Genomic DNA, 12,819 nt, shown 5'->3' on the forward strand with positions numbered 1-12,819 from the left:
GAAATTCTCAATAGATTATTTATTTTTGAAACTTAATTGCACAGTCGATGGTAGAACCACATAATTCCAATTCCACAACATTATATCGATTATAACATTGCATTTACGATAAAACAATATTTTGAAAAAAATACCCGTCCAAAAAAAATTATAACGTTACAAGTCGCGTGGGGGTAAATATGACCCATTTCAATTTTGATGAATATTTTAAGTCATAAATTATTTTTGAAGGTATTTATTTATGAAAATTGATTCAATATTACTATAAAAACGATCTTCTAAATTTTAATCTGTGTACACCTTTTATGCAATATAATACATCCGTTTTTATTTATGTGGGGGTATGCTAGACCCCCACGCGACTGTTTAAGGGTTAATATACATGTATAATACACACGGGTTTACAAATACAGGTAGCTAATTTATTTTTTATGACATCGATATTAGCAGGTACAAAGCATTGTTATTATCAAGTAAGGCACACTGTTGTGAGTTTAAAAATACACTAACTTACAATACAGAAAGTATATCTATTGATAGTCATAATTGATAATAAACAATCCGTGACTGTGACAGCAATGTCATAAAAATCTAATTAGTTACTTGGATTTATAATCCCTTGTTTATTATACATGTATATTAACTTAAAAATTTGAAACTTTAAATGCTTATATCTAATAAACTAATAAAGTTATATTAAAAATTCAAATGCCATTTACTATTGAATTAAAAATCCAAACATTTTATTAAATTCAAAATATGTGTTCCCATTTAAAAAAACAAAGTTGACACTCTTACAAGGCATAAGGGATGAATATAAAAAGTTTTAAATAGTTAATAATTCAAAAATAATGCGTAACTAAAGAAAACCAAAAAAAAAAAATGTTTAAATTAGTATTACTCTGTAAGTAATTGAGTGGGTTATGATAAAAAAATCACTCTGTATATGCTTAAATCTATAGTTATAAAATATAAATGGCTTATAGGAAATTTAATAAGAATTTTAAAAATGTAATTTTTTTTGTTTGTAGCATAACTAGATGCTGAAATAATTGCTATTATTAATGACTAAATGTAAAAAGCTTAAATGTTGATATTTAAACAATATTTTTATACAAATTTCTAAATTAAATATATTTGAAAATAAATATATGACCTAACCTATATTGTTTTTGATTCTTACAAAAATGTTTTTTATGATTTCACGTATTATTATTATTTGTTAAAATATACTGGTATACAAGTTAATTAATACTTATAAAACACTGGTTTTTCTCATTTAATGATAAATAATTCGTATAAAATTGCTACATTAGTTTAAAATAATATCAGTTTGCAAATTTATTTAGTTTTTATTGACTTCTATTAAGTTTTAGTTTAAGATGCTATTTTTTTTTTGTACTTCCAAGCTCGTCCGTCCCATGGCATTTGTCTCCTACCTCCACCCTGAGCAATCAGGCGTGATTATATTATAATATCGTTCTATTTAGAAAAAAATATTACACTTTAGTACTATAATTAGCTAATTAAAAATTACTTAAAAAATAAATGTATAGCATTTGGTTTTACAAATGGTTATTTGAACATTTATTGCTTTTTAATTGTATTAGTACTTTCACAATGAATACGCAACTAAGTCTCGGTAGGACCTAAAATAATATTTTCAATTTAAATTTAAATTAAAAAAACTGTCGTGGACACTTAAATACGGATTTAACGATTAATTCAAACAAAACATAAATATTTGATTTGAATGTTTTTTTAAAACAAATTATTGAAAATTATCTGTAAACTTATATTTTAAATGACTATTTTTGAGTTTGATAGAATAATTAGTTTTACATCCTTTTAATTTCCGAACTGAACATGCTACAGAGAGCAGTGGTGGCCTTCTTTCACGTGTTAGGGAGTAACATATAGTTCTTGGCTAGACCAATGATGGACGGGACTGGTATAATGCACCAGAGACCAGACACCACCAATGATAAAATTATAAGAATAATCTCGTTGGCACCTTGGGGATCAAAAATTATTATTTTTTTTGTTTTAAATTTTTTTTTTTTTTTTTAGAGAGTATTCAAATACGTATTTTTAATATTTTTTGATTTAACAATTCAATTACACTTTAAAAGTTTTTTAACATAGATCTACAATTGTATGGACATATGTTTATTTAAATAAAAACAGTGGACCGCAGGAAACTTCTCGTAAGTCCAGCTCGATACTGAATGCGTCCGCTTCATAATATTACTATGCAAGAGTTTCAAAGGGAATGAAGTTCTTTGATCAAGAAACATACATTGCTCATAGACTGAAATTCAGTGGTTTCCTATTTTAACCATTTATCTAAGATAAAAGGATGAGCTATTTATCAATTTTTATATTCAATAAATGAGGATTTCTACCACTTTTAAAGGTTAAATTATTAAAAAAAATTAAACAAAATTTATTCAAGCTGGAGGGTGCCAACTTACTTAACCTTCTCCTATTTTTTTACATTCTTGTAACGTTGTGATAGTTTGTGGCAACAATAATATTAATGTTTTATGATTGGTTATTCTACAGTTTAAGTTAATGTTCAATTATGCACTCCATTATTTGTCAATTTAAATTAGTTGTCATGTAATTACAAATTACAAAGGCAATGGTCACAATTAGTTTAAATTAAATTAAGTAAGCGAAGTGAACCTCAATGATTTAAGCTACCTAAGAAACTATTACTCACCTAACTGAGAATTGACATAAGCTTAAGTTTATATCTAAACACGTTTTCTCTAGATGAATTAATATTCAAAATTATACTTTTATGTCCCCATGTGATCCAGTAAATACACGGCACTGAAGATTACTATAGCATAAGTCGTCTTCATGCCAAAACCGCGTATCTCAATTTTTCAAATATTAATCAGAAATTGGATAATTAAAAATCATAACTATAATTTACAATAAATTATGCTACTAGAGACGTATTTAGAGTTTTGATGCCCAAGATAAAGTTTTATTCCCATCCCTAAATACCTCATTATTAAATTTATTAGGTTACGAAAAAATACTGCCGCTTGGGGCGATTATACCCAATAGCCCACCTCTTTTAAATACGTCCATAGATTCTGCATTATATTAAGAAATAAAATAGATTTATTATTCTACAAACGCTTAAAATATCTATTATTATTATAGACTAGGCTTTATCTAGCTGGGACTCCGCCCCATACCTATGGCCTTACGAGCCTCTTTGGGCCATCCTCGTAAGTAGGCCACTGATTCCGGTAGGAGTACCCGGCTACGTTGAGCATGATAAGTATTTTGCAAGAAAAATATTACATCAGAATCGGTGTGACAAAAATATATTAAAAATTTAATTGTTGAAATCAGGAAAATTCAAAAAGAGAATATAGTAAAATGTATTGGGTATAAGATTGACGTTTGTTAATGAGGTATTCCCCTTGGGCGAATGCAGAAATTATATCAGGAAGGTATTTATTTTTTTTTACTTTTTTAAACATGTTATAGAATTTTTTTGATTAAAATGATAGTGATAATCAAAAAAAAGGTCATTCGATCTTTATTTCGAACTTTATAAAAGTTGCCTAAAAAAATATTGATAGCGCTGGTTTAAGTTGGGCAATCATCCATATCCCCCTTAAAAAGGCCTCTAATATACACAATAATTATTAAAATTCTAATTGTATTAATCGTATTTATATTATAGAATAATTACAAAAAAATTCGACAGGTGACATTAGATGGGACTACGTAAAAAAAATTAATTTTGAGAAAAATATTGGTTACTGTGATTTGATATTGGACTGCATAGTTGTCATAGATTTTTACTATAAACTCATAAACTTATACATCATATATGAGATAAATAAAATAATTAATACTGTACTATTATGATAATGAACGTACTAACTTATATACTTATAACCATCCTGAAATTTATGTATAACTTATTTATATAAAACATTTAACATACCTTGATAAAATACATAAAATATAGTGTTATGCGCAAATGCAAAATAGTATCCTAATAAAAATCTGCGTGGATAAAATAAAGTTCAAAGCGAAAAATATATAATTGAACAGTAAGCTAATTATAAAGCAAAAGTTCAAACAAAAGATATATAAAACAATAAATATGATTAAATATATCAAAAAATTTGTATTATAAACATATTTAAAAGAAATTGATAGAAAGTATCTTAACAAAGTATGCTTAATAAACTAAATATAATATATAAAAATAACAAACATAATATCAAAAAAAAAAGATACTTATAACTAATAACATTCGATTCATATATGGCAATAAGAACATATATTAATAATGAATTGAATAGAAAAATTAATCGTCATAAAAATACATATTTTACAAATTAAGGGTCATAATAAACATATGCGCATAAATAAGTCAATGCCCATATTAAAACCATGCGCGTGGACTTAAAAAAGTCGTAAAACAATGAAAAATGAACAGATTGAATTGATTTTTATATGATGTCTCCGAAATGTCATTGAGCGGGTCTGGTGAAAATGTCAAACCTTAAGTTATAAAATGCTGGCGTTAGCGAACGTTTATCTCAAAAACGGTCGAAATTTTAAAACGCTCGCGGGCGTGCAATAAAAAATTCCCGACCTTCGTCAATAATTTCCCGTTCTTTTGTAAAAAAAAAATTTTGAAAATCCTATCATCCTAAGTAATTTTCAAGAAAAGCGTTTTTTCTATATACTATTACATAATAAGATATTTCTCAAAAAAAATCTATAATTGTTGAGATACACAGTTTTGCTATTGAAATGTAATATTAGCTAGTTTAAGTAAAATGAATTAATTATTGTAATAATCTTTCAATGTCATTATTTTATCAATTTACATTGTCTTTTGAAAAAAAGTCCTGGTAATTCTTTTATTGCATTTGAAAATTTAATAATTCAGATAATTTATTTTTATTTTTTATATTTAAGTTAAGTCTCTTCTTAAATAAGTAACATAATTCAATTTAAAGTCGACGTCAGGATGGCCGAGTGGTCTAAGGCGCTGCGTTCAGGTCGCAGTCCACTCTGTGGGCGTGGGTTCGAATCCCACTTCTGACAAATAAGTTTTTGCAATTTATTTTTTATTTTAACAACATTTTAAATTAAAATAATAATTCGGTAAATTTTTACGTTTTGTAATTGTTTGTTATAAAAAATACTGTAAATTAAAAGAAGCACTTCATAATTTAATAAAGAAATTGTGGACATAATATGTATAATATGTATTATTATGTATAAGATATTAACATTATACATCTTATGAAAATATAATATCATAAATTATAGTATGTTAGCATAACTTTTAAATTACAGTACAAGGACTATAACAGTTTATTGAATATTGTTATAAAAGAAAATAGAATTGTCATATGGAAGATTTTTAGTAACAAAGGTTTATTAATTAATTGTAAAAAAAAGAAAAATACCTTGTAGAATTATTTGCAATAATTGTAAAAATAACTATAATCAATCATAAATTTAAAAAAATTAAAATTATGACCAATATACTATTAAGAAAAAACTACGTGGTTAAAAAATACGTTTAAGTTTTTCTATATGTTTTAATATCCACTCATATTACTTTTAAATAATTCTTAATATATTTGGATGTAAATTAAAGATAACTACAAATCATAAAAATTGTATTATGCACCAAACTGATATCATAAAAATACTTTGTTATTTAAATATATATATATATATATATATATATATATTCATGTAATAGTTATATAAGTCATGATTACCGTGTAATAAATTATAAAATGATGGCCACCGCCTCTTCGTTGCCTCAGTGTATTATTTCAGGTATTTACCAGTTAGGTCATTTATAACACCTCTATAGAGGAACTTAAATCATTTCTTTTTATATCTACTTGTCTTTATTGTTCTAAACTCTCTACAACTCCGATAAAACCTCGTTGCTAATGAATGAATTGACCAAATTTCACACATCCAACTTTGGTCAACAACATACTAGCTTATTTTTGTATTACTAAAAATCGCATATGCCACTTGGGGTTGCTTAACATACATAAAACCGTATACTTACAATTTAACACATCAACAGAATAATTTTATACTTTAATTTATATTAATAACCTTATTATTTTTNTACTTTAATTTATATTAATAATCTTATTACTTTTGAATCCTCGAACCATGACACTGATAAAATATAATAATTAATTATATGATGTAATTCACTCGTAATTTACCGCATGGTTAGTCCCTATCATATAACAATATTATTTTTACATATCCTTTTTCTTTTTTTTTTTTACATTTGGATTACTACATATAAAACATCAAAATTTAATTTTAAAATATATATACTTTTATAATATTGAATTATTTTATAAATTATTTTGAAATTCAATGTTCTTTTACGTTATTTACGTTTGGTATATTTTATTGTGAAAATATTTCAGGTTTAGAACATCAGGCTAAAAGTCAATATCGCATAAAGTAACGTTTATCAATATAAATATGTTTTATTTTTTTAACAAAGAATTCAATTTTTAAATAATTCATAAATAAGAGATCAATAATAGTTTGCATTACAATTATAATCTGAAAATATAAAGGTCTTTATCATTAATAAAAGCGTCGTTGTATAATTTCAAATTGTGTTTACAAGCTGTATGCACTAAATAAAATACAATTTTGTCAGATACAAAGTGTACCATTTAAACTTAAAAGATAATGTAAAATGAGTTTTTTATTAAATGAACATGCAATTTTGTAGTAGTTTCTATTCTTAAATCATATGTACTTTGTACATATCATTACTCATAAACAACATTTTGCATATAGACATTAATGAAACGTTAGTTTTAGGCTTCTGCAGTAAAAACATTTGATTAATGACCTTTAATTCGATTAAATTATTATTTTAACGCATCGTTTGCTATACAAGTCTCCAACAAATAGACAAAATGGCAAAATATTAGAAAAGTAGTTATGAATTATGACTTGCAGCATTAGTGCGTAATCTAATAAAGTAAAGTTTCTCTAGCACAAACATAAGTAACTTACTGTTGTTGTTCTATTATTATTATTACTGTCATTATGTTCATCATTATGTTTATTATTATTAAAACTACAATCTCTCGACACGCAAATTGTGTTATTAGTCATTTTATAACTTAAATACAGAATTATTTTAAAAAAATACATTAAGATACAAATGTATCTTTCCTTTATCTTATCTTTTGTTTTCTTTTTTACTTTAGTAGTTATTATTTTTTTATTAAGGATTTTTTTTTTATAGAATTTTTACTATATTATCCAAGCTTCATTATAAGGTTAGTTTTAAGTTGTTATACCATAGCATACAGCTATGTTTAGTAGTCTTGGCATCTGATCAACCGACTCGGCCAAAATAACGTTAACGCATAGTAGTTTTTTTTTACAATATTCGCTGTAGTAGTTTCTAGCATATACTGCATTATCACGTGTAGCTAAAGTTTAACTTTAACATTGCCCACGCACCCCAACATATAATGATGACACTCATGATGATCACGTAGTTAATTTAACGACCTGAAAACAAACATTTTAAATAAAGCTCTATTATCTTGCTTTATTTTCCAGTCAGCAAAATCTAGAATTAAATTACTATTGAACTAGTCGAGATACCTTATGTCGACTATTTAATTAGATTGAACAAAGATTATAATAAGAAAGTTTTAACCCATTAGTGCCTATAGTTGTGTCGTGTCCGATAGCAACGTCTATATCTTTTAACAGATTATTTTGTATAGATTCTAATAGGTATAATCAGTGGCTAGGCAAATCATATTATAAGCAAAAATATTTTAATCTTATATATTATAATCTTTCCAAGTCATTTTAAGCAACTTTAAGTAAACTTTTTTTTAGAATAAAGAACATTAGTCATTTTTACTAAATTTTAAGGGATATAAAGGGAAATTATTTTTACTCATAGACATACGAAACTAACCAAATTCAAATAGTAATAAATTAAGCAAAACTCCTTATACAAGTGACAGTAATATCAGTGAATTTAGCGTAGATTTGTTTATATTTTTCACGAAAAATATAAACGTATTAAAAATTGCCTTGTGCCCTTTCTCATAATAAATATTTAAGTGTTACGCAAAGCAATACATTCATCAAAGCCGTCAAAATTTGAAGAAAAAAAGGGAAAAATCCCAAAAAATTGCAATAAATCATGAAAAATCGGAATTATTAAGATGAAAAAAAAATTTTTGATTCAAATTAAGTATGACTTTGTTCCACTGAATTTGAATCTGAAGTTTTCTTGACCCACTAACGTTTTAAAATTTTAAAAAAAATCCGGAAAATTGCAGTTATAAATATGAGAAAAAATCTATAAAACACAATTGTTAATGACTTGACAAAGCTGAGAAAGCAGGTATCGTCATCAAGCGACTGCAGCTCTTCAGTAGTGGGAAATTTGGCTACCGGAGAGTATACCATTACAAGAAGTAATTTCTATCTTTATAATAAAAGTCCTGATTCATTTTGTTGCGTTTGTGGTGAGTTTCTCACAAGACAAGGTCTGCTTTCTCACCCTTATCAGACGCCGATACTGGGTTTCCGGATCCCTGCATTGTAAAAATACTTATCACTTGTACCTGCCATGACGGTACACACCACTGTTAACCCAGTGACTCTGTCAGATGGTCCTGTCAAAAATACAGACAACTTTTTTTTTTTGTTTGCTGGTATTATTTTATTAAGATAGTAGTTTCACTGAAAGTGTATCTCATGAGGATTACTGCGTGTAAAGTTAAAATAAAAACTACAGCTTTTATTTTATTGTTGAATAAGATTTTAGAATTATAATATATAATTTTAATTTGTTATACATTTTAACATACTCAGTTTTCAATAAAATAAACAATGAATATTTTACTTTTTCAAAAATTTAAAGTTCTTAAGTTATTAAATTATTCTAAAAGATAAAATAATACTTTCAGAAAGTATTGATTTTTCAGTATACATATATATATAACTAATATAAATAACTAATATAATATAATCTTTAATGTAAATTTATTTAATTATTCTACGATTGTTTCCAGTTGATGCAAGTTATATGAAGTTTGTGCTTTTTTACAAGTTATTTTTCCACCATCCTGACTGACATTTTAACATAATTATATTAAACTACATTTTATTAGTTATGGTAAAATCATTTAATCTTAAAATGTATTTATATTAAATACCAAATTGTTATTTTTTCATAGTGGTTGTAAAATAATATGAAAATATAAATAAATTTAGAAGTGTATTATTATACTAAACATTTATTTTTGTTTGAGTCATAAATAAAATATAAATAAATTTCAAAATTATATACACTATTAAATTTGCTCAAAACTTATTGAGCCATAAAATATTTAAAAATGATTTTATTCAATATACTGTAAAGAACAAAAAAAATGTCAATGGTTTTTATTTTTTTATGATAAACGAGGCGTCATCCATTGCCATTGACATAATATTATGATGTCAGGATGGCTTTAACTTTATTATTACTTTTCTTTAGACTATGAAATTTTTTTTCCGGACCAAGTATTAAACGATTTTTATTGTATATTTTACTAATCGAAACTTCACGTCTGTAAATATGATGCAAAATCATTTATACATAATAATAGTTTATTTCGCAACCGATTTACATTTAATGCTTTAAAATTATTTAGGTTAAAATAATTTAAATAGAAAACGAGACTGAAAGAGTATACGTGAAGTACTGAAAAACGAATTTATTGTATTTAAATAAATTTTATTAAAGTTTCACAAACTCGTTTAATGGGAAGTGTTGAGGTGGGTAGTCGTTTGCAGACCGGGCGATTCGTTTAAATTAGGATTGAGCATTTATCTTCTTCAGATGCTTTAAAATTACTTAAATAAAAAGTAAAAAAACTTAACATGACTCAGTTTGATATAAGTTATAACTTATAATTGTCTGAAATTATGTCTGTTTGTTTGATTTTATTAGTCTTTTCAGTTTTATACTATTTAAGTGTAAGACTCATTAAGGAATTGTTTTTTCCTATAGTATTTTCTACAACCATTTTGGAAAACCAAACACTGATTTATCAAAATACTTATCCTAATTGTGTTTTATCCATAGATACTTATGTTTGTAATAATTTGTTTTTCAATACGTTCATTATTTTTATTTTAGCACCGATTGAACAAATATTATGAATTATTTACATATTATTTGGAAACGAGTGAATACTGAACAGCTGTATGTAACTTAGACAACATTAAATGCTGTCTTATTTAATTTTATCTAATCTTTGAGAGGAGTTTTCGTTCAAAGATTAGATAAGTATTAACTAACGGTCAAAAATGACCATTTTTTTAAACAAAACCTACATTGAACACAAGTGAAATGTGAAAAAAGTTTCAGAAGTTAACACATATAAGGCACAAATGTACATTTAAATTTTCCATCTTAACTGTATTTGTTTTAGTAATAATTATTTGAATCACTCTAATTTTTTAAAGTTTTCAAATATGAATGTCGAATGAACTGAGAACATGTATTTTTAAGTAATATATAATTGCTTTTTTCGTTAAACAAACAAATTTAAAGCTTAGCAACTTTAGAAGTTCTTGGTACTCCTCAACATGCAATTATTATAAAAAGTTGTCGTATTGCAGGCTTTTGTAAGACGTTTTTTTATATTACACACAACAATATTATATTACATAACATTATTTTTCTCAGACTAATGTTGTGCGCAAACCATATAGTTTTTGAACAAACAGAGCACCAATTAACATTTACATCACTAGGAAATTTCAGTACAGCCTACGCACATTAATTAACTAAAATTAATGCTTCGCCTGCTTTAGTTGTAACCATACATTCATAAAATTATATTTTATTGTTTAGACTTTTAGATTACAAGTGTGTATTGTAAGTAGGTTTTACATTCCACTTTTTTAGCACAACAATTTCTGTACACTAGACATAAATTATTAATACTCACATTTTTTTGGAAAATGAGATGAGATTATTTTTGAAACATACATTGAATAAGAATTTCAAAATATGTTAACTTTCAAATAAATGAGACTTACGAGAGTATTTCTCAAATGTACAGATTTAATATTTGGAAAACTGATAAATAATAGTTAAAAATATATATTAGCTTGTTTGTAGAACAAACTTTACGTTATTTTCTTGGTCATAAAGTATACAAGCTGATTCTTTTTGACTGGTCAATAACAACTTTCTACCCAATATTTTGGACTTTAATACTATTTTAAAATATACACTGGCACGGGTATGACAATATTTATCATTAGACATTTCTCGGTCGCACCTTTTCTCTCGCAAAGATATAAAAATGTTAATAACTTTCGAAATACTGCTCCAAAAGTTATTATTTATGAAACTAAAAAAATACCAAAAATAATTTTCTTAACACAATTATTATTTTAAGATAAATCAAGTGGTTAGCGTCAATATAATCACACTTTATAAATTATTATATGTTAAATAATTTTTATATTACCTCCTATTACATATAATAAAAAAATTATACAATTAAAACAATGCAAATATATTTTAATTCATTAATATTTCTAATAATTGATTAGCATGTCATACTAAGTAATACATTTAATTAAACTAATATTTTTAATAAAAATATTTTTTTTAATAAATCAATTTTTAATAACTTGTTAATGAAATCCTAATAATCAATTATTGATATTATTATGATTTATTATGACAGTCAAATAAATTCATTTTATTATTTCCTAATATCTGATATGGATATGTAAATACCTATGAATCTGTGTAAATATTTTTTTTAATAAATTAAAAATAATAAAAAAAACACAATATAAATATAAATTATCATTGTTAAATAAATTTAAGTTTAACAATTTATTTTATAAACATCTCTTATATTAAAATTAATTTTTTCATATTAAACAGAGGATTAGTATTTTAACAGGAGTCTTGTATGCATTACATTGTATTTCAACGTCTCTTTCATTTGGGATTACTGTCTGTTGACAATGTTTCACGTCGTCTTATTTTGTTGTATTCACTAACGCAGGTTGTCGTCAGTGTTATACTATGCTTCACTTATTTTACCAAAAATAAAAGAAATTTAGTTCACTTACATTATCAAGTATTAAATCAACTAGTACAATAATCAAAATATATAAAATTATTTGTTTACTAGCAAATTTTTAAAAAGTGTCTAAGTATTAGACATTTATTTTATTTTATAAGTATAAAATAATAAATAATAATTTTTTTTATATGTTACGGTCAGAGTAGATAACTAGATATAGTACACTTTACATTGACCAGCCATTGTATGCAATGTCCGATTTTTTTATGCCATGTATATAATTGAATGCATAGACGTAACATTATGAACAGTAACCAAAAAAATATACTAAATAATTTTTTTAAATGTTACTAATAAATAACTTAATTTTATAATAATATACTCGAAAAGCTATCAGAGTCCTATTGAAAATTGTATAAAGATCCAGACACTCAACATTTATAACTTTTAGTAGCACATAATTTTATTATGCTAAATATACTCATGTACATTTTGGTATTATGAATTGACTAAAAAAAGTACTTAATAATCGATAATTCTAAAAGTATGTATAACCATAAAAAGCCATTAAAAAATTTCCGAAATTATTTATTATTATGTAAGTAATTTAGTAGGTTATAATCAAGGAATATGTATATGCAGTGTGATTTATTAAGAAAACTACCCTCCATTTTTT

General features: G+C 25.0%; 1 protein-coding gene and 1 non-coding gene across 7 annotated transcripts in view; one reads left to right on the forward strand and one right to left on the reverse strand.

Moving 5' to 3' along the window:
* The window catches only part of LOC126895844 (hemicentin-2-like), a 137,944-nt gene that overhangs the window by 51,463 nt on the left and 73,662 nt on the right, over positions 1 to 12,819 (reverse strand). The window lies entirely within an intron of this gene.
* Positions 5,015 to 5,097, forward strand: Trnal-cag (transfer RNA leucine (anticodon CAG)). The gene has a single exon. It is a non-coding gene; the product is annotated as a tRNA-Leu (tRNA).

The sequence above is a fragment of the Daktulosphaira vitifoliae genome, unplaced genomic scaffold (assembly GCF_025091365.1).
Source record: "Daktulosphaira vitifoliae isolate Bord-2020 unplaced genomic scaffold, ASM2509136v1 Scaffold_1, whole genome shotgun sequence".
Lineage (NCBI taxonomy): Eukaryota > Metazoa > Arthropoda > Insecta > Hemiptera > Phylloxeridae > Daktulosphaira > Daktulosphaira vitifoliae.